The 21,357-nt window shown below is 36.9% G+C and overlaps 2 pseudogenes; one reads left to right on the top strand and one right to left on the bottom strand.

The window, feature by feature from the left end:
• Positions 1–8,437: 8,437 nt before the first annotated feature.
• On the bottom strand, positions 8,438–15,112 carry LOC132104579 (uncharacterized; annotated as a pseudogene).
• Positions 15,113–18,362: 3,250 nt separating this feature from the next.
• The window catches only part of LOC132104578 (oxysterol-binding protein-related protein 7-like), an 80,299-nt pseudogene continuing 77,304 nt past the window's right edge, over positions 18,363–21,357 (top strand).

Below are 21,357 nucleotides of genomic sequence, written 5' to 3'. Positions count from 1 at the left end.
TAGACTGAACAGTTCCATGATAATATGTCTGTAACATTTACCACTCTCGTCTTTTAAGTCTAAAGGCACTAGGTAGGTGTGTGTGACATTAATAATTAATTGTGGAAATTAATATAGTTATATTTATTAAATAAATTAGAATTATTAGTTTTATTACATACTAAATTGAATGATGTTTCTCTTTTAGTCTTCTTTGTTGGCCTTGAGAAAGCCAACATATATTTGAATATTATTATCATTTATTATGAGAGTAATTGACAACGACTAAAATTTTAATGTTTCACCAAATTCAGCTCAGATCTTCAGACTCGTCTGACTCATTGCTGTAACTGGTCAGATTTTTTCCTTCTCAAAAAATCCTAGTGACTTTCATTATCTGAGCAATGAAGGTCTTACACTTAATGTCCACTAGAGGGGGGTGACAGGATTTCTGTTTACGTAAGTTTAAATGACAGATAAATACATTAATTTCATGTGTACTACCATGAATATGCCATTTCTGTGTAACACAGGTTCTTCAATGATAGATGGGGTGGGAGGGGGGTATACCTTAGCTCAATGATAGCTGTATAATATAAAACAACATTAACTACTGCAGCTGGTGCCAAATAAAAATGATTACGTTTTGGAAAACTGCAAGTCAAATGTACTTGCACAAATGACTTGCTGTTACATAATACCCCTTATGCGTTGTTGGGGACGTTTTCATCCACTAGGGGGTAAAGTTGAGTCTTATTTTGGCCACAACTTTCTCTGTGTTTGAGCTAATGTAATGATTTTTGGTGACAACTCTTATTTTGACGTATTTTGGGAAAATGCTTGAAATGTTTCAAAAACTCAACAGTACACTGTGGGCAAATTCACTACCCTTTCATTATGTTCGGGATGAAAACACCCACTAAATTAAACTGCTGTACAAATGTACCAGATAAAGATTTTTTTTTATTTTTTGCATAAATCTAAAGATTTTAACTCTTTAATTACCAAGTTCATAAATTATGTCACTGATTTGGGAAGAAAAACACACAAAATTACGTATTTTCAATATAAAAAGTTATTGTGGACTGGATATTTTTTTACCTTTTATGACAGTCTTGGGCATGTCAAAGATTAGTAACAAGACTGGCTTTGATGTATTGTTAGCATTTGTGCATTTGAAAAAATCCAAATATGCACCTCATGCTCTCAGCCTTTTGATGGTGAAAAGTACGGATGGCCTATGTGTGAAATGCTTGTCTTTTCTTGATGGTAAAGCCAGTTTAAAACCTTTAAATCCTGTAAAAAAAACTACTTTGAACATAATGTATTATAAACCAAAATGCAATACCAACTTCACATAAGCTGCAGCTCGCTGGAGGGGTCAAGCTGCATAATCATTTCTAAAACTTTGGTTCAAGTCAAGCCCTTTCTCGTGTTGCTTGCTGCTCTTCTCACCATCAAATGACCAGCAGGATGGCATGCAAGTGTTTAAATCCATGTACTTTGCTTTTGTTTAGTCTATACTTATCACCACCATTAAAAGGCAGCAGGTGCATAAATAAACTTTTGTTTACTCCATGTAGTTCTGAGAGCTGAGGTGTACATTTAGATTTTCTTAAATACATCAAGGTCAGTGCGCAAAGGTCTCTCTTTCTCTCTCTTACACACATACACACAATATAATATGCTGTTATACTCAATATAGCTTCATATACAAGCCAGAAACTAAGCCTTTTTTTGCACAGGCCTATCTAAAGGGTTGATGGTCCCACCTAGTGATCAACTGTAAAAAATACAAAATTTTACCTCTTCCCAACAGGGAAAACCACAAACAATCAAGAATGCATGATTATGTGTCATGGCTTTGCATGTCAAGTCAATGGGGCAAAAAACAGCCACCAACAATACATTAGGGGGGAAAAAAAATTAATCTAATGCTTATAGCAGTTTAATTGAGTGGATGTTTTCATCCCGAACATAACGAAAGGGTAGTGAATTTGAACAATGAAGTGAAAGTGACGTGACATTCAGCCAAGTATGGTGACCCATACTCAGAATTTGTGCTCTGCATTTAACCCATCCGAAGTGCACACACACAGAGCAGTGAACACACACACACTGTGAGCACACACCCGGAGCAGTGGGCAGCCATTTATGCTGCGGCGCCCAGGGAGCAGTTGGGGGTTCGATGCCTTGCTCAAGGACACCTAAGTCGTGGTATTGAGGGTGGTGAGAGAACTGTACATGCACTCCCCCCACCCACAATTCCTGCCGGCCCGGGACTCAAACTCACAACCTTTCGATTGGGAGTCCGACTCTCTAACCATTAGGCCACGACTTCCCTCAATGCACAAGGGATACATAATAATTTTTATTTGGCACCAGCCGCAGTTAATATTGACAGCTAGCAGGAGTGTGGTGGGGTGCGAGGTCTGTTTTGACCAATGGATGGAGACCTCAAGGCAGTGGCCTAAATGCTGATCTGAAGATGTTGTCTTTATAGATTACAGTTTACATTGTACTTACTTACTGAAGTACACCTCTGCATGCAGACACCCAACTGTACAAATTCATTTATAGATTTAAAACCCAGTCCTGAAACTGGAGAACCATGTTCTGCTGAGTTCAGTTCCAACACACTTGCTTGGACATTGCTACTGATCCTGAAGACCTTGATTGGCTTAGGTGTGTTTATTTGGGGTAGCTAAACTTTGCAGGACACTGGCCATCCAGGAGGAGGACTGAGAGTCCTGACATTAGCTCTTTACATTCAGTGTAAGTGATTTAACACTGAGTACATCTTAAAATGTACAGCTCATGAAAAATAAAAGTTCCTGATGGACAAACATTAAATGCACAAACCAGTGTGAATAAAAAATAAAAAATTTGGAGGTAGGTTGAAAAAGCCAGAATGGGAAGTTTAAAAGTACAGCTTGAAGTGTGAAGTTTATTCTTGTACACAGATATGGCAAATAAATGCAGGCTTGATGAGCAGAAGAAACTTCTTTCAAAAACATTAAAAATAGTAATGTTTCCAAACTTTTGGTCTGTACTATATATATATATATATATATAATAGGCTATTTTACATATTATAATATTATATAATGTTGTGCGCTATCTGTCATGCCCACTGAAGGTGCGCTGAAGTGAACTAACAGAGGCAGATTATCTTCAGAGAGAAAGTTATATGGTTCTTCCACACCCTGAAAGTCACTTCCGATCTTGGAACCCACAGCTGAGGTTATCCTCTCACTTATGCTTAAAAATACCCGGTTATCACATACCCCCGGTCTCTGCTGTTGTGAAGATGTGGAAAACACATACACAATACACTTAACCACTGATCAAACTACATTAAACAGAAATTAAACTGCTTTTGATAAATAAGTCTGAATATTATTTGAATTTTAAACAATAAGAGCTTTTATACGCAAAGTAAATGAAAAGGGAGTTTGAAGTATTATGTTCTGTTGATCTCTGTACAACACAGAGATAATTGGCGAAAACTAAATTAAAAGCTTGTTAATGTTGATCCTTTATTTCTGAAATGTCGCAGGCGTGAACACACCTGTGTGACGTCACGACGGTGATTTGGTAAGAGCGCGTTTGCAGTGAAGGAGACAGCTGCATGAAGCTGCTCGTCTGCGGGAGGTAAGAAAATGTGTGCTCGAAATATGTTTCAGTGTCGATATTATGAATCGTGGGACATCGGTTTATGTGATTTTATGTCATAATTGTATGGGTACTGAAAAAAAACAAGCCGTATTTTGTGGAAGTTACGTAATTAATTGGCTGGTTTGTTGTAATTAATGATTACCGAAGCCTTATGAACCGTTGATGTATTTGAGCTTTGATGTATTTGTAAGAGCTCTGCGTGTCACTGCTTTTAAATGTAACTCGTTACATTTTATAACAATAAATAAGTGGAAACCGTTTAATCAGAAGATTTGATGAATCTGATAGCCTTTCTTCAAGTGTCTTCAGTGCTGTCAAATGATTTTTGTGTTATTTAGCCTATTTTAGAGCGATCAGCTTGTATTATGGGATTTTAAAAAGACCATGCCGATAGAGCGTAAACCCATCTGCACGTGTGTGTGTGTGTGTGTGTGTGTGTGTGTGTGTGCAGTGAAACTTTGAAACCTTAAGTCATCTGAGCGGTCTTCTCACATTCCACACACACTCTTCAGACCAGTCACCAAAGCACACATATTATGTCATTTATTTATTGTTTTCTTTCAGACTCCAGCTCAGTGGTATGTTTAGATCACAGTAGCCTACAGTTGTGCTGTTTCATTACTTCGCTTCATTGTAGAAATGTGTGAGAGAAACTTAAAAACAAATACTGCTGGACTCCGCTATTTGTTCATAGCTTACTAGAGTTTCAATTAGTTCAAGTAAAACAACTATCGCCCCCTCCCAAACCTGTGTGTTCACATTGCTCAAATTCATTGTCAAAGACGAGTCGACAATGACTTATTATAATTTTAAAACATTTTGATTTTGGACTTTTTGTAATTTATAAAGTTTATTTTGAGCTTTGTTCGTACCTTTCAGCATTCTAGCATAAATGTTTAACCTGCTGCTTATGGTCTTTCGCGTTTTGCTAAATGTAGACTAGCTATTATCCGTTATGAGTTTTTTTTTTCAGTATAAATTCAGAGGCTATAATTATGCTGAAAATTATTTGATGCTGTGGTTCTTAAAACGAAATGGATCTTTAGGGTTGATTCTGAAACCGTCTGTGGGTTGAACCATTCACTGGTGAAATACAAGTACAGCTCGCTGCATCGTGCGGTGGACATCCAACCCGGCCCACATCCAAGTGTGACGTCAGAAGATACGCCCATGTCCAAATACGGCACGTGACTCATTTCCCGCGGGGGATATCCAACCCGGCCCACATCCAAGTGTGACGTCAGAAGACACGCCCATATCCAAATACGGCACGTGACTCAATTCCTACGGGGGATATCCAACCCGGCCCACATCCAAGTGTGACGTCAGAAGACACGCCCATATCCAAATACGGCACGTGACTCGCATGTGCAAAATGGCGCTGCACTTCCTGTAGTCTGTTTACGGTTATCATATGGTTATCATAGTTATTGGTTTATAATAAAAATGGTAGGCCCACATGGTCATACGTTACATCTGCATTGCTCACTGGTTTTGTAAGTCAATGACATGGTAATACAAGTAAACAATGTACGTTAAAACAATATTTTTGTATTTCTGTTACACAAATGGTAGTAATCAATAATCATGGTTTTGCTATAATAAACGTTTAAGGGAGCATATGAAGAGTTCAGATGCAAAAGCCTCTAAGTGCCATCTGAAATTTTCTTCTAGAATGATCATTTTTATTAAGCTTGTATATTTAAATTCAGTAATTTCACTTAAATGGCAATGAAAATTACCTATTAATTGTCATTTAAGTGAAATTACTGAACTTAAATATACGACCTTGATAAAAATGATCATTCTAGAAGAAAATTTCAGATGGCACTTAACGGCTTTTGCATCTGAACTCTTCATATACTTAAACTAAAACGAGTTTGTCACTTTCTTAATTATATGTGGACTCTTATATATTTACCCCTTCTAAATAAAAATAAATGTAAACTTTTTTACATTTCTTTCTATGTGGTTATAGAAATATTGCATTTTTACAACCAAATTAAGACTTCACTTATTAATGCCTGTTATAGCAAATAAAACAATAGAACAGCAGAATGGAATTTAAGTAAACCTTAAGTAAAAAAAAAACAATATGGTGAAACTTGAAAAAAAAATTGTGCAAGTTCATTTCAGTAATTCAACTAAAAGCTGATACTAATATATAATATAGATTCATTACATGCAAAGTGAGATATTTCAAGCCTTTGTGTTCTAAATTTGATTATTATGGCTTACAGCTATGTTGAATTACTAAAATAAAGGAACTTTTGCACAATTTTCTAACACATAAAAACCAGTTAATCCCTCACTTATTTAAGTAAGCTAGTTTAACATATCAAAATACCATCGGTTTAAAATATCTTGGTCACAAATTAATATTTTGTGTTAATACATCAAGTTTACACACATGGGTAAATTTTAATTTACACAAAACAATTAAAAAATGTATATCAATCTTTAAACAACTGAAAAATTGGAGTGAGTCTTAGTTTATTGAATTGTAATGATTAACCTCCTTAAGTTTAACTAATTTGCTCATTATCAGGTAAAATAATGATGCAATCATCATATGCAGTCACTAAATGATATGGCCAGATATAAGAAGGAAAAACTCGAGAATGATTCAAGAATGAATTTATTTATATATACATGCATTTATTTATATTATATGAAAAAATTATTTGTGGAAGAACAAAATATTGTGCTACAACAAAAGCACCAAAAAGATCCCCCTTTCAGTTGCTGCAAGAATGGCTGTAGGCTTCAACTCTGTGAGAGTGAGAGAGAGAAGAAATAGAAATGTGTTTAACATGTTCAACTGAAATATATTTCTCTGATCTAACACTTATGGAACGTTGGGAGTTGTAGAGAGAGAAAGTCAAATAGAATATTAATGTTACTGACGCCTAATTTGTGTAAATGTAACGAGCAATACCCACCAATTGAATGGTCTCCCTTCTTTCCTCAATTGTTTGTCTATTTGTCTGTTAAAATCTTCCACTTCACTGAAATAGTTATCAGAGAACAGTCACTGTTGTGTTAACAGAAATATCAGTAGCAAAAGGGAGCACTGGGCATTGTGCAAAAATAATTAATAATCTACTCTGACCTGCAATGATAATTCGGACCAGAAAGGAAGACCTGCTCAGCCTCCTGTAAGGAGATATCCCGGAGGACAGCCAGGGCATTTATGATGGCCTATGAAAAACATTAATATAAATATACAATAATATCAGTATTAAACAGCCATTATATAGTAGTGCTAGCATACAGTTTATACAGTACATTTTATATGCACAGGAGCAGGACACACAAACACATTACATGGTTCAGCATACCTCTGGAAAAAGAACACCACAGATGAACTGCACTTCATCTTTAACGCTCAATTGTGTTGGTATCCTATCCAGCAATCCTCTCAGATATGAAAACAAGATGTCCTGCTGTTCCTCACTGTCGAGGTAGACAGGCACCCGGGAAGAAGTTACCTTACGTAACCACTTAGATGGCTTCCCGTTGAGTACACCCTAGGGTCAAACCATGGTACAACAACAATTATTTAAGGAATAAATACATTTAAGATAAAGATACAATAATTTGCAGCATAGTTGCATAGTCACTAATTAAAACATTGGCCCTTGGAGAATCTTTACTAGGAGTTAGTCTTTAAAGATGAATAAATGTGAACATTGTTAAAGTACCACCAAATGTTCCTCAGATCCCTGTAACTTCACAATAAAGTCCACTAGCTTCTTTTCCTCAGCTGTGCAGACATTGACAGCTTCAATGTGGGCTGGGACTTTCTCAGAGATAGCTTTCTGTCTTGGCACTCTGTAGACAGGCTGAAGAGTTCCTTGTAACAAGCTTCTGGCCTCATCAGTCCAGAAGGCAAACCGCTGACCATGCCTTTCAAACATTAAGAAGGTAAATCTAAAGCACCGCATAGGCAAAAGCATACACAAAATGTCTGATTAAGTGGAAGGTGTGGTTTAAAACTGTTTAAACCACAGATATTTCCAGTCTGTTTGTTCAATAAAAATTAATACAATACCTATAAACAATTGTGACCATGGTACCTAGTGATGGGGACGAGACCGTCATTGAGTGATGATTGCCTGTCAACATTGCATTTATTTATTACTGTTAAGTGTTGTGCGTTTATTTATTTGAACATAAAAAAATGCGTTGGAAAAAAAATCTCAAGGACTCGATCCGAAATTATGACTGTGGTCCGAGACCGAGTCAAGACCGAGTCTTTGAAGGAATGAGCCCGAGAAAGCAGAAATTGGTCTCGAGTCTGGTCCTACATCACTAATGGTACCATATAGTTGCAGCTGCATACAGAGTGAGGAAACTATGGTAAACATTACCCATTCACCTTACTTTAGTTACATGTAGCTAAATGGATGATAGTCATTATTCATATCTAGTGAACAGATTTATATCGATTTGAATAAATGAGCCAAGGCACAAAATGAACAATAGACTGCAAATGGAAACATAAATGTAATAAAAAACAGCACAAGGTATTAAAACCAGAAAAAGTTACAGAAATGAATATACACATTGTTTAGTGGCGTCATACCCTTCTATTTTGAAGCGCTCCATCAGAATGAGACACCACCACTTTCGAATGGAAGACATGTCCATCTGAAAGATGTGTGACAGTGACGAGGAGAATCTTTAGTTCATAATGTATCCATTTTCTTCATGATGAAGAGTGTGCACTCAGACAACATGTAAAGTGAGAAATTTCCTTTTGCATTTTTTTTTAAAATCAACTAACCTCCTCGAAGTCAAACCCCACACCTGTCACAATGCAAAGGGTATACTGAAATATAAAAGACAGAAAACATTTTATTTACAATGTTGACAGAAACTTGTACAGACTTGCCAAATAAACTGACCTTACCATAAGCATGAAAACCCCACAGTCATTTCCACAGATCTGGTGTGGCAATCCCTAAAAAGCAACAAAAAAAGGTAACATACATGTCAAATAGATGAAAGCATTACCATCTCGGTTACATTATGACATCTATGATATGCAGATTATGGGAATTAATAATATTTGTAGCTAAATATGCATTTATTAATCACCACAATATCATGTCCAGTTTTTTCAGTCCAGCTCCCAGGATCAATTTTTTGTGCAAGATTTCTACAAGAAATAGAAAAAAAGAATAAGAACGTAGCCGAAATATATCAGTACAGGCTATAAGAACGTAGCCGAAATATATCAGTACAGGCTATAAGAACGTAGCCAAATATGTATGTACAGGCTATTAGAACGTAGCCGAAATATATCAGTACAGGCTATAAGAACGTAGCCAAATATGTATGTACAGGCTATTAGAACGTAGCCGAAATATATCAGTACAGGCTATAAGAACGTAGCCAAATATGTATGTACAGGCTATTAGAACGTAGCCGAAATATATCAGTACAGGCTATAAGAACGTAGCGGAAATATATCAGTACAGGCTATAAGAACGTAGCCAAATATGTATGTACAGGCTATTAGAACGTAGCCGAAATATATCAGTACAGGCTATAAGAACGTAGCCAAATATGTATGTACAGGCTATTAGAACGTAGCCGAAATATATCAGTACAGGCTATAAGAACGTAGCGGAAATATATCAGTACAGGCTATAAGAACGTAGCGGAAATATATCAGTACAGGCTATAAGAACGTAGCCAAATATGTATGTACAGGCTATAGAAAAGAGAGTTCTCTGCGCTTCTGTAATCCACAGACAAACTGGTGCAACCAGGGCAGGACAAAACAATTCAAACAAAAGGAATCGCCGGTGCAGCACAGATGTCTACTGATTAAATTATTTATTAAAGGTGCATAACAAAAAATAAATGACTAACGTTTCGATGTGGTTACATCTTCATCAGAGTCCAAGGACTCTGATGAAGATGTAACCACATCGAAACGTTAGTCATTTATTTTTTGTTATGCACCTTTAATAAATAATTTAATCAGTAGACATCTGTGCTGCACCGGCGATTCCTTTTGTATGTATGTACAGGCTATTAGAACGTAGCCGAAATATATCAGTACAGGCTATAAGAACGTAGCCGAAATATATCAGTACAGGCTATAAGAACGTAGCCAAATATGTATGTACAGGCTATTAGAACGTAGCCGAAATATATCAGTACAGGCTATAAGAACGTAGCGGAAATATATCAGTACAGGCTATAAGAACGTAGCGGAAATATATCAGTACAGGCTATAAGAACGTAGCGGAAATATATCAGTACAGGCTATAAGAACGTAGCCAAATATGTATGTACAGGCTATTAGAACGTAGCCGAAATATATCAGTACAGGCTATAAGAACATAGCCAAAGTATAAATTGTTATATGAACATGTCAAACAGTATGCCTCATTTGTGAACCTAAAAATGGCTCTGTAATCAGCATCACCAAATCCAGACTCATGCAATGTGTAATGGGAGTCTAAAAATAACATCTCTCTCATGAGTGGCTTCATGACCTATAATGTGGTATTTGGTAAAAGATAAAGATACACAACATTGTACAAGTCGTTAGAAAAAAAATTATGGAATTCACAATTTCAATTTACATGATTTAACAATAACCGCCACATGTACAATCTAATATCTTAGAACAGTACCAATCCCTTACACAGAGAACGAAGTGATCTGGCCCAATTGAGTCTGTCCATGCCGGAAACACCAACAAGTCTTTCATGTCAACATCCTCCTAACATTAATCAAATGTCTTGTAATTATGCAGATCTAAATTTTTGGAACAACATACACATTGTACTTTTTGCATACTTACTGGAAAGTTGACAACCACATTATTTGGTGTACGCTTCCATGTAGGAACTACGTACATGTTCTCTATATATATGTCTTTTCCCTAAAGTACAAAAAAAAAGTAAATATATTTCTAAGTAAAAAGTTTATAACTACTTTGAGAGTAGACAATAAAATGAAAGAATATAGTAACTGATAAATTATGTTGAATTTAGGCTTTGGTCTAGTGTATATATAATACATATATAGAAGTTACATACGTGTTGCTGAGCTGCTTCATGGATCAATTTAAAGCAGGCATTCCCAATCTACAAACAAACAACCAAATAAAATATAAGACTATCATTAATTGTCTCCAAATATCAGTAATCATTAAAAAACTAATACAAACAGGGCTTTCCCCCCTCCTATTTTGAACAAACTTCCCACTACTCACCTGGGAATCCATGTATCTTTGTAGCCCTAGGCTCCAAAACTCTTCACGGGTAACACATATGGGCCCTTCTTTTATAATAATTTCCGCTCCAGGCCGTCTCATGTCCAGAACATAGTTGAGCTGAAAATGACTATTATTAGTACAAGAGCAAAATACATGGCATTCTTTGTTAAAAGCTTCTAAAGTTATAAAGGCCAGAGGATTTTTTTTCTTTCTTAACATCAATTATAGAGTGGGTAACATGAACAATCTGGGGTGTAACCTGTAGAGATCATAGATCAAATATCGGTTACACCCATAACTGTGCAGAACCGAAGATATTGATCCAAACGGATCACGGATCAATGATGATCCGTTGCACCACTACACATATCACATTTTAATAATTAGCTTACCAATTTGTCCTGGATAGGATTCAATTCTTTTTCCCAGGGTTTACTCAGTCCTGAGAAGCCGAGGGAAGCTGGACTGGGCGCAGCGAGGGACGATGGCTTGGGCACTGACTTTGCTGTAACTAAAACAGAAAATGACTGTAAGGGTCCCTTAAACCCATAAAATAAGCATTCTGTCATACAGAAAAACAAAATGAAAAGCTTGACAAAAGAAAAGCAGAATGAGTCCCTCATTACTCACCAGTTGCCGCAGTATCAAAAGAGGAGGATTGAGAATTCACAGCCATGGTCGCACCTAAAACACAAACAAACATCCTCACTCTTATAAAAAAAATACATAAATAAATATATAATATTCACAATCAAAGATGATTGATCTTCCGACCACAACAACTGGACCTTCGTACCTGGAATTTGACTGCATGCTGCAGTATCAACAGAGGAGGATTGAGAATTCACAGCCATGGCTGCACCTAAAACACACATAAACAAACATCCTCACCTTAATAAAAACAGACACATATATAAATATATAATATTCACAATAATATCATTACCACTAAGACTTAATAATGAGGGTGGAATACATACCCAACACTGTCTGACCATTGGAATTTAACGCTATGTCCACTCCCATGCCCAGTCTAGTCTTCATGTTCTCTATGGTTCTGGAGTTTTTGTAGATGTTGTGGTGATGCAAGATGTTCCGCATCAGAAAGATGTGTGAGGAGGGAGTCATCATATTAAGAAAATGGTTATTTTTTCTCATTCCAGAGAAGAGCTGTTCGGCACACTGGCTATTAAGCCAACCACACAACTCCGGGACCAGTTCCACCTTACGCAAGGTATCCCTGGCATCCTTAGAATTAGCCTCATGGAAACGATCATATAGGGCATAATGATCAGATGATCCTGTTATAGGGTGGCCATTTACATCTGGCACTGACTTTTCTGTGAGTAGCCACGGTAAGTTCACTTTAATCTGCCCAGAATTTGCAAGCTGAATGTTTTCCTCTGTAGGCTCTAGCAGCCTGCCCCCATGAGGATGGAAGGTTTCGGGTTTTCTAATGTTAGTGTGTGTTGCCAACCCTCTGGCAAAATCATACAATGAAATATTTGGAAAATGTTTCATTGAAAACAAAAGGTCTGTGAAGTCCCGTGGGCTCTCAGCTCTGATGCTAAATTTTACCCCATAGACCACAGCACAAGGACAGGTGACCACAGCCCATCCACCTGTTGAAGGAAAACACAAATCACAGGCCCGTTTGAAAGAACCGTAAACAAAGAACTGCCTGTAAAGTGTGAAAAGTTTTTTCTGTTATACAACACAACATACCAGATGCTCCCCAGATCTGTGAAAACACCTTGTCGTAACTGGCTCTGTTTTTCATTTCTTGCTGCAGTCGTCCAACCAAGTCCATTCGCGAGCCCTTGGGGTCAATGCCACACTCCCTACATAAGGAACGCACTGCCTCTATCTATAGTGAACATTAGCATATTTGAATAATTAACACATAGTATGATTCAGTAATACACATATATTAACTGACATAGCTCACAGTAAATGATTTAATGACTCAAATACCTTGAGTTTTAGAAGCTCATCTGTTAGCCGGTCCTCTGTGAGGGTAAACTCGGATTCCTCCTTTACACTATAAGGAGAATGCACCTTCTGATATTCTGTATTGAGAAGATGATTCCCGCTTCTTGTGTGAGGACCAATCCATGGAGCCCAGTTATGGTAGCTCGGACGAACCACAAAGGGGTTTGCCTTATTGTCTTTGAATAAGAAATTGTTAATAGAATATTCCATCATAATTCCATAGTAAAGAAAGCAAACACTAATATGTCATACCAGCTGTATCAGGGAATCATACTCACTTGGAACCAAGCCACGGCTGATCATTTCCAGAGAAACATGTTCCCAGAAATCTTCAGCATTCACCTTTCCATCAAAATCCTCTGGTGGTTCCTCAATGCTGCTCACTAAAAAGCAAGACTTTACTAAACACAAGTCTTACCTAAGTTGGACATGCAATGTACATGACATAACAAACGAGTAAAAAAATAAATAAATGTGTGGACTTACCAGGCATACTAAAAACACCCTTCTTATGAAGGTCCATTACGACAGACACTGGATGGTAACCACATGTTACGCATGCAAAAGTGTAGGTGTGGTCGGATAGTGCCTCAAAACTCAAGTAGGCATGCAGGATCCTTGTTTTTGAAGGAAAGACTTTACCCGAGGTTCTCTCTAAGACCTCAATTGCACTTCCTACAGCCTGGTGAGTCTGCCAAATAGAGGTCACATTATGTAAACTTTACAATACATATTCATGCAAAATTCTTTGTTGTTGTTTTATACCACAAATTCAATACAACAAGGTTCTTTACCTGGAGACTGTTGCGCAGAAAATGGCACAAGTGTATTGACAGAAGTATGTGGTCGTCAAAATTATAGATACCATCGCACCACTCCTGATATCGATATACCATGCCACATCTATAGCACTGTTTCCTGTACATTGATATTCCTACCAAAAGCAAGTGCCAATAAAGAGGTTACCAATTTTTTTGTCACTGATTTACCGTACAACCCTAATACATTAAACACTAAAATGAGTGCATGGAGATGCTATTAAGCCTACAAGTGGAGAGGGAGACCCTGACAATCATGGTCATCAACACTTAACAGTACATGTAAAAAGGAATTAAATGTTAAATTAATGATAAATTTAAATAAAACATAACAAACCTTCTATGACACTGGTCATCGTCAGGATTTTGGCTTTTGATGTGATGATCAATGGTTCACTCAGTGGAATTACCTCAGAACATTCTGTGCAAAAGGCTTCAGATGGTGTGAAGCTCAGAGGAAAATTACAAGAGTTTAACACATCTGAGGGGATGACTGCAGGTAGTTTCTTTTTATCAAAGATGTACCTAACCATCCGAGACAGATTCTGGCCTTCGGGTGGGTACTGGGCTCCGTCCTCTGCCTCAAAACCTTCTACATTGGTGGGAAATTGTTGTGCAATGCTATCCTCCTCCACACTTCTGGTTTTCCGGAAGAGTGCCCTGTCCACTTCAAATAGGTGCCACTTTGCAACATTTTTGTGAAGGCATGACTGCCTTGGTTTAGCACAAGGACAATGCCAAGAAATTGTTTTGGCATCATAGGAAACCATGACTCGACCAAGCCTGCTGTAGTAGGAAATGGTGGGCTCGAACACAGAAATGTATTTTTTATGGCTGGGCCCACAAACGGTCACTAGGCAGGAGAGAGGGACTCCTGCGTCAATTGCCTCTCTCTGGCGTGCCAAACATTTCTCCTTCTTGTCCTTTCCAAACCACCTATCACCATGGCCTGTAAACCTTGCTCTGTCAGTAAGGAAATCTCCCTTCCGGCGGGTGGGCAGTATGCAAGTGATCGAAGGTGATGGCACTCATAGGAACGGATGTTTGATCTTTCTGCAAATTCTTTATTAATTCTGCAGATATCAAGTTCACATGCTGTTCTTTGTTCTGAGCCCCACGTCTTTCTGATTATGTGTATTGGAGTGTTGGGTGCTGAAAATGCTTTTGTTACTGCATAGACACCATTTCTATAATCCACACACTGTGATGTAAGGTGGTTCAGAGCGCTAATATCCGTTTTTATTGGTGTATGTCGTCTCAGAATGTGTAGCCTTACATTACGTCTGTTAAGTAACAGTCCACAATGAGGACACATGACTGTGTTTGTCTTCTTTTCAATTTTTGGTGGGGGTGGTGCAAAGGAGCCAGGATCAGAGGTAAGGGAGTTAGAAACTAAAGACATCTTTCTCTTTCTTTGTATTTGTGGGGGTGGGAATGGTACAAAGCCAAGATCAGAGGAAAGGGGGGTAGAGACTGGAGCCTTGGTAACTAATGTAGCTGGGGGACAGGGTGTCGGGCATGCAGCTACAGAAAGAGCTGGAGATAGGGTAGGTGCTGAAAATACTTCTGTCTTAGAGCATTTGGAGACATGGCTTATGAATTGTTCCTTCCGTATTACTGTCTGGCTGCAGTACAGACAGTGAAAATGGGCTGTGGTCCTGCATAGTTTGTTGCATTTTGAGATGAAGTAACCTGCAAAATTATAGCAACTATGTTATCAACAGTGCAGAGTGTACACAGTAAGTTTAACAAAACACAGAAATAGATAAATAAACGTAACAACATTGTAGGGCTTCAGTGTAGGGCTATGTGATTTTTACGTTGACTAGTTAAACATTTAAAGAAATCAAATCGGTCAATAATTCTGAACAGGAAAAATCAAGATTTTAGTTTTTTGCCATAAAAGACCTGCCCTACTTCAGTGTTTCTACTTCAAGAAACTACAGCTCATCTTGTTTGTCTTTGTTTTGAGATGCAAGAACATATTTAGATTATACAGACATATTTGTGATTTAAAACCGCAAAAATGTATCAATATCTAGAGAAATGCTCCACCATACCTCCATGCTTCACTGCATGACTTATATGGTTCTCAAGATGAATAGAAAATGAGAATTTCTCTTTAGTCATAAAACTGCAGCATGGACATTCGAACCCCCCATGCAGGCAGTATTGATCTGCATCAGGCTTGAACTGAAAATGTGTAGGATGCTGTAAAACATGGCAATGACAGTAATTATGTGATCTTTCCATTAATCTAGAATAGATAGAAGAATACACAGATCATTTGCAACACGCACAGTTATCAAGTAAGATGTAGTGAAATGATTCAGTTGCTCTATCAAGTTACTTTGCAAGGGTTGTAAGTGATAAGTGATCAGACTTAACCTAGCTATCGTTAAATTGTTAATTCCATTTCAGACAAACCTTTGGCCTGACAGTTAACAGTACACAAACTTGATTAGGATACAAACCCCAAAGTTTATTTTTACTTACCGACATGACAAACAATCACTTGCTTTCAAAATTGTAGTACTCCTGAAAGAAGAAGTATAATATAGTTAAAAGACTGCTGATGTGATGGCTGGCTTGCTGTCACTGTATTTACAATGAATCATTAATAAAACTTATGCATATTACAACAGTTTATCATCACATTACATTATCTAAACGTGTATTGCTTATTTACATAACCAATACACTTACATAGCAATGACTGAACGTAGATTATTTACATAGCAATGACTTAACAACTTCAAATTTTTCAATATGCAGTTACAACTGACAGAGTGACAATCAATTCTCAAATTCTCTAGAAGCAGAATAAGATTTACAGAATGTAACGTCACACATAAGCACTGAAATAATATAATTTTCATATCTACCCTTAACGTTAGTTAACGTTAACTTGCCGATACGAAATACACTCAGCCAATGTAACACACAACTCAGTTAAGAGACATCACAGGAGAGTTATGACCAAATATGGAAGTTGAAGTTAATTCATAGATCTAAAACAAAATCATCAAATCTTATTCATTCGAATTACATCCATATTTTGACAATTTATTACATATCGCGGACTTTCGCGCTAATTGCGGAGTAGGCATGCTAGTCAAGTGATCAGTCGCACTGCACTGACCTCATAAACTATTATTAAAGTAATTAGAGCTGCTTTCAACAGGTAACATTTCATTCTCATACAACTCATTCGTATAATGTTGAACAGTGGTTATACTGTTATAAAACCGCGTGTTTTGTGCATTTTGTTTCGCAGTTACCTTCGTCTTCTTGTCTTCTCTTCTCGATGCTTCTTCGTTAATGAGAATGTGTCCAATTTGGGCATGGGCGTGCCGGCCTAATGGCTTCTGACGTCACACTTGGATGTGGGCCGGGTTGGATGTCCACCGCAGGTTGCAGCGAGAGGCTTCTCGTGAAATACAGGGTGCTGTTCAAATGGCTGCTGAATCACTTCCTACACTAGTTCTTCAGGGCTTCGAATCTGAAGTGCTGCTCCACATCAAATGCTAGAATGAGTCTGTGTAGTAGCTATGCATGCGTGGCTATTTCAGAAAGGTTTCTGCCCCTGCAGGCGCTATATAATTTCTTTTTTTTTTCTTTCTTTCTTTTTTTTATAATAAGCTATTTTTAGGGGTGCTCCGATTGATTGGCAGCCAATCGCTATCAGCTGATAATCGCTTTAGGAAGTTTGATCGGCAGCCGATCTCATAAATGTATCTCAAGCTAAAGACACCTGTGTTACACCCTATAATGCTAAAGGGGAGAAATTTGGTAACTTTTGCGAGACATAGTTTCACAAACAGTGCGAGTTAATAACCGCGCACTCCCTCTTTTCCTCTAAAAATGCTCAGATACCATAGCGTCAAATGACCACATCTCGTCTGCACTAGAAGTGAGCTGCACATTGGACACAGGAATTGCTTGTTAGCGCAATCAATTTTGTCGTCCATCACAAAGTTTAAAATTTGCATTTCTTTTTAAGTTTCGCCGTTCGACGGTTCATTCATGCACACATAAGATCACATTAAGGTTTGGAAAAAAAAATGCTATCCCTCCACCCCCAAATTAAAAAAAATACCCTCCAACAGGAGTTAACTAAAGAGGGGAATTCACCCATTTTCATAAATGAAATCCAGGCTCTGAATGAATGTCTGTAAAAATCCTGTTCGGAGCACCTTTTCTGGTTTTGTATTAATGCAGTACAAGTAATGACAACCGTTTGTCTTCTCCCAGTGGACAATTTAGTGTTATGTAATTCATTTACCAGAAAAATAATTAATACCATATATGTATGTAATATTTAATAAATAAAGTGATGTTATTCCCTTAAGATATGCATTATTGGTAATATCAACAAGTGAGTTAGTCCATTTTATTTTTGTGGTGTCTGAAGTGATTAGACGGTCTTAGTCACAGTTCCATTGGACTAAATGTAATTAATTGTAATAAAAAAAAAAAAAAAAGGCAAATGTGTCTGAAATGTATTCTAAATGTTTTTCTGAGTTCTTTCATTGTGAAGCTTCTTACAGGATGTTTTGCACTAATTTGTATGTTTGAATGATGAATCTCAGACCGTATGTTATTTGATGGAAGCATCCAGCCCGACTTCTGAACATATACGAACTATACCAATGGCTGACTTCAGACATCCTCTGGGGAGCAGCCAATCAGTGAGTGCGGTCCTCTCTGCTGTTAAACCCACACACTCCCGTAACGGCAGCACAGGGTCTTTACGCCACTCACGACAGGTCAGTCAACCGCTCTCAGCATTTTTTTTGTTCTGGTTCTTAACGTATGAACTGTAATTTCCTCTTAAAAACATATCAATTAGTAACATAACTTGATACTTATTTTTTTCTCTTCCAATGCAGAACTCCAGGGATTGGGAAGTAATATCCGATGGAGAATGCTCTGCATCTGTTGCAGGAGCGAGTTTGGCCAATAACACTGTTCCAGGCATTTGTGAGGGTTTCCTCATGAAAAAGCGCAAGTATCCTCTCCAGGGCTGGCATAAGGTGAGTTGCATGAACTAAGAAAATATCCATGTAAAAGAATGACCACCTAGTGACCTGTTCCAATGCAATATTTTTCTCTTTTAGAGATATTTTGTATTGGATAAGGGGGTTCTCCAATATTCAAAGACTCAACAGGATGTAAGCACAACTACTATCTCTTATTATAGTGATTAAAATCCCAATGTAGTAATGTCTTTTTCTCACATCCGTAGATTGTCAGAGGCAAGGTTTATGGTGCTTTAGATGTTAGTCTTGCGGTCATGTCTGTGAATAGGAAATCTAAGCGCATCGATCTTGATGCTGGCGACAGCTTGTACCATGTCAAGGTATGTATATGTATAACTAAGAATGTTATAGTAGTAGTGATTGCTGTTGTAAATCATTACAGTAGCTCATGTCGCCCACATTAGCTGAGTCTGAATCTAGTAAATAAATCCTCAATAAATAAACAAGTGTCCAAATTGCACTCAAACCATTACAACCAACATTCATTCTATGCTTCAAGAAAAACAGTGCATTAATAAAGAGATTATTTTTATTTACAATTTAAATGACAGCTGTTTTGTAATATTTGCTGTCTGCCGAGTGTCTGAATGTGTTGCACAGAAATTTAAAATATGCTCAATTTGTATCATGATATTTTTCTTAATTTTGTTCGATACGATAAAATTCCGATATCGATTTGAACAGTAGCCTATTTAAAAAAAGCCTCAAAAACTGCCAAGAACAGCCACAACTGATGTCTGTACCTACAAACTTATGAAAAACTAATTTGCCAGATCGATAAAACCTATTCCTATAAAACTATATATTATTTTTTGGGGAAAATATGGCACAAATAAATAAATACTCACCTTCTAGTATTTAGCCTTCATACAAACAAGAAATGTGGAATCACTGTCAAATAAACATCTCCGACTCGCCTTATTAATATCTTTAACTTCAAACTATAGGCTAACACACTGTACTCTACCAGTGAAAAGTTCTTGAACAGTAAGATCTTTAATGTTTTTTAAAGAATTATCTTCTGCTCACCAAGCCAGCATTTATTTGATCCAAAATACAGCAAAAAACATTAACATTTTGGAATGTTTTTACCATTTAAAATAACTTTTCTATTTAAAAATATAAAAAATATATATAATTTATTCCTGTGATTTCAAAGCTGAGCTTTAACATAATTACTTTAGTCACATGATCCTTCAGAAATCATTCTAATATTGATTTGCGTAGATTCTTTTTTTCAGGTTTCTTTGATGAAAAGAAAGTTTAGAAGAACAGAATCATATTTCTATCTGAAATATAAATCTTATGTAACATTATAAATGTATTTTATAATTTTTTATCAACTTAAAGCATCCTTGTTAAATGGAAGTAGTTTCTATAATAATATAAAAAAAGCTTTTGAAGCTTTAATTCAGATAAATGCTGATCTTTGGAACTTTCATCAAAGAATCCTGAAATAATGTACTCCACTGTTTTAAATATTGACAATCTGCAAATTGTCATAATAAAATGATTTCTGAAGATCATGTGACACAGAAGACTGGAGTAATGTTTACATTTTACAAATTACATTTTAAAATATATTCCAATAGAAAGCAGTTATTTGAAAAAATTTCACAATGTTACTGCTTTTGGTGTATTTTAGATCAAATAAATGCAGGCTTGGTGAGCAGAAGATGATAAAAAACAAACAAAAAAAACCCAGTAAAATTGTATTGTTTAAAAACCTTTGTAGGCTGATTATTCTTATAGATTGAAATGTGCTTCAGCCAGACTAAAGAGTTTGAAACGTGCTCCAAGCTGCTTCAGAAAACAAAAATTGAGCAACAACACAAACATATGTTGCTGGAGACCGGGCTTATTGAAAATGCAAACTGACTGTCTGCCAGCAGAAGGCGCTGTAAGAGCGGCAGAACCAGCGGTTTCTCAGGTAATGGTTGTAATCAAAGCAGCTCCACTCATGAACACTGCTGTAACAGAGGAAATGAAAATGCAATTGAGAAAAAAAAAATGGAATCCAGAAAAATTTAAATGGAAAAAACGGAATTTGAAAAAAAAAAAAACCTTATTTCATAGGGCCCTACAGCCATTCAGAACTTTTACTAGCCAAAACAAATAAACCAGGGGCCGGAATCACAAGAACGTTCTTAAGAAAAAAAGGTTGACCATTTTCTTATTTTAAATTTAATAAAAAAATGTACAAAAATTTTGTATTCCCAAAATGTTTCTTAACATTATTTTTTCTTATGATTGTTCCTAAGACTTTATTCTTAAAAGGAATATTTTTAAAAATCTATGTAAATAACTTAAATTTAAGAGCCCCAGACTTGTCTTAAAACCCAAATAGTTATGATTGTTGATGTTTATTGGGTTATTTCAAATAAATTTTTATATTTAATCATCACAACTACACTGGAAAGTGAAAGTGACGTGACATTCGGCCAGGTATGGTGACCCATACTCAGAATTTGTGCTCTGCATTTAACCCATCCGAAGTGCACACACACAGCAGTGAACACACACACACACACACTGTGAGCACACACCCGGAGCAGTGGGCAGCCATTTATGCTGCGGCGCCCGGGGAGCAGTTGGGGGTTCGATG

This window comes from Carassius carassius, chromosome 25 (assembly GCF_963082965.1).
Source record: "Carassius carassius chromosome 25, fCarCar2.1, whole genome shotgun sequence".
NCBI lineage: Eukaryota > Metazoa > Chordata > Actinopteri > Cypriniformes > Cyprinidae > Carassius > Carassius carassius.
Note: the sequence above shows the minus strand (reverse complement) of the source record. Positions and strands in the feature narration are given on the sequence as shown.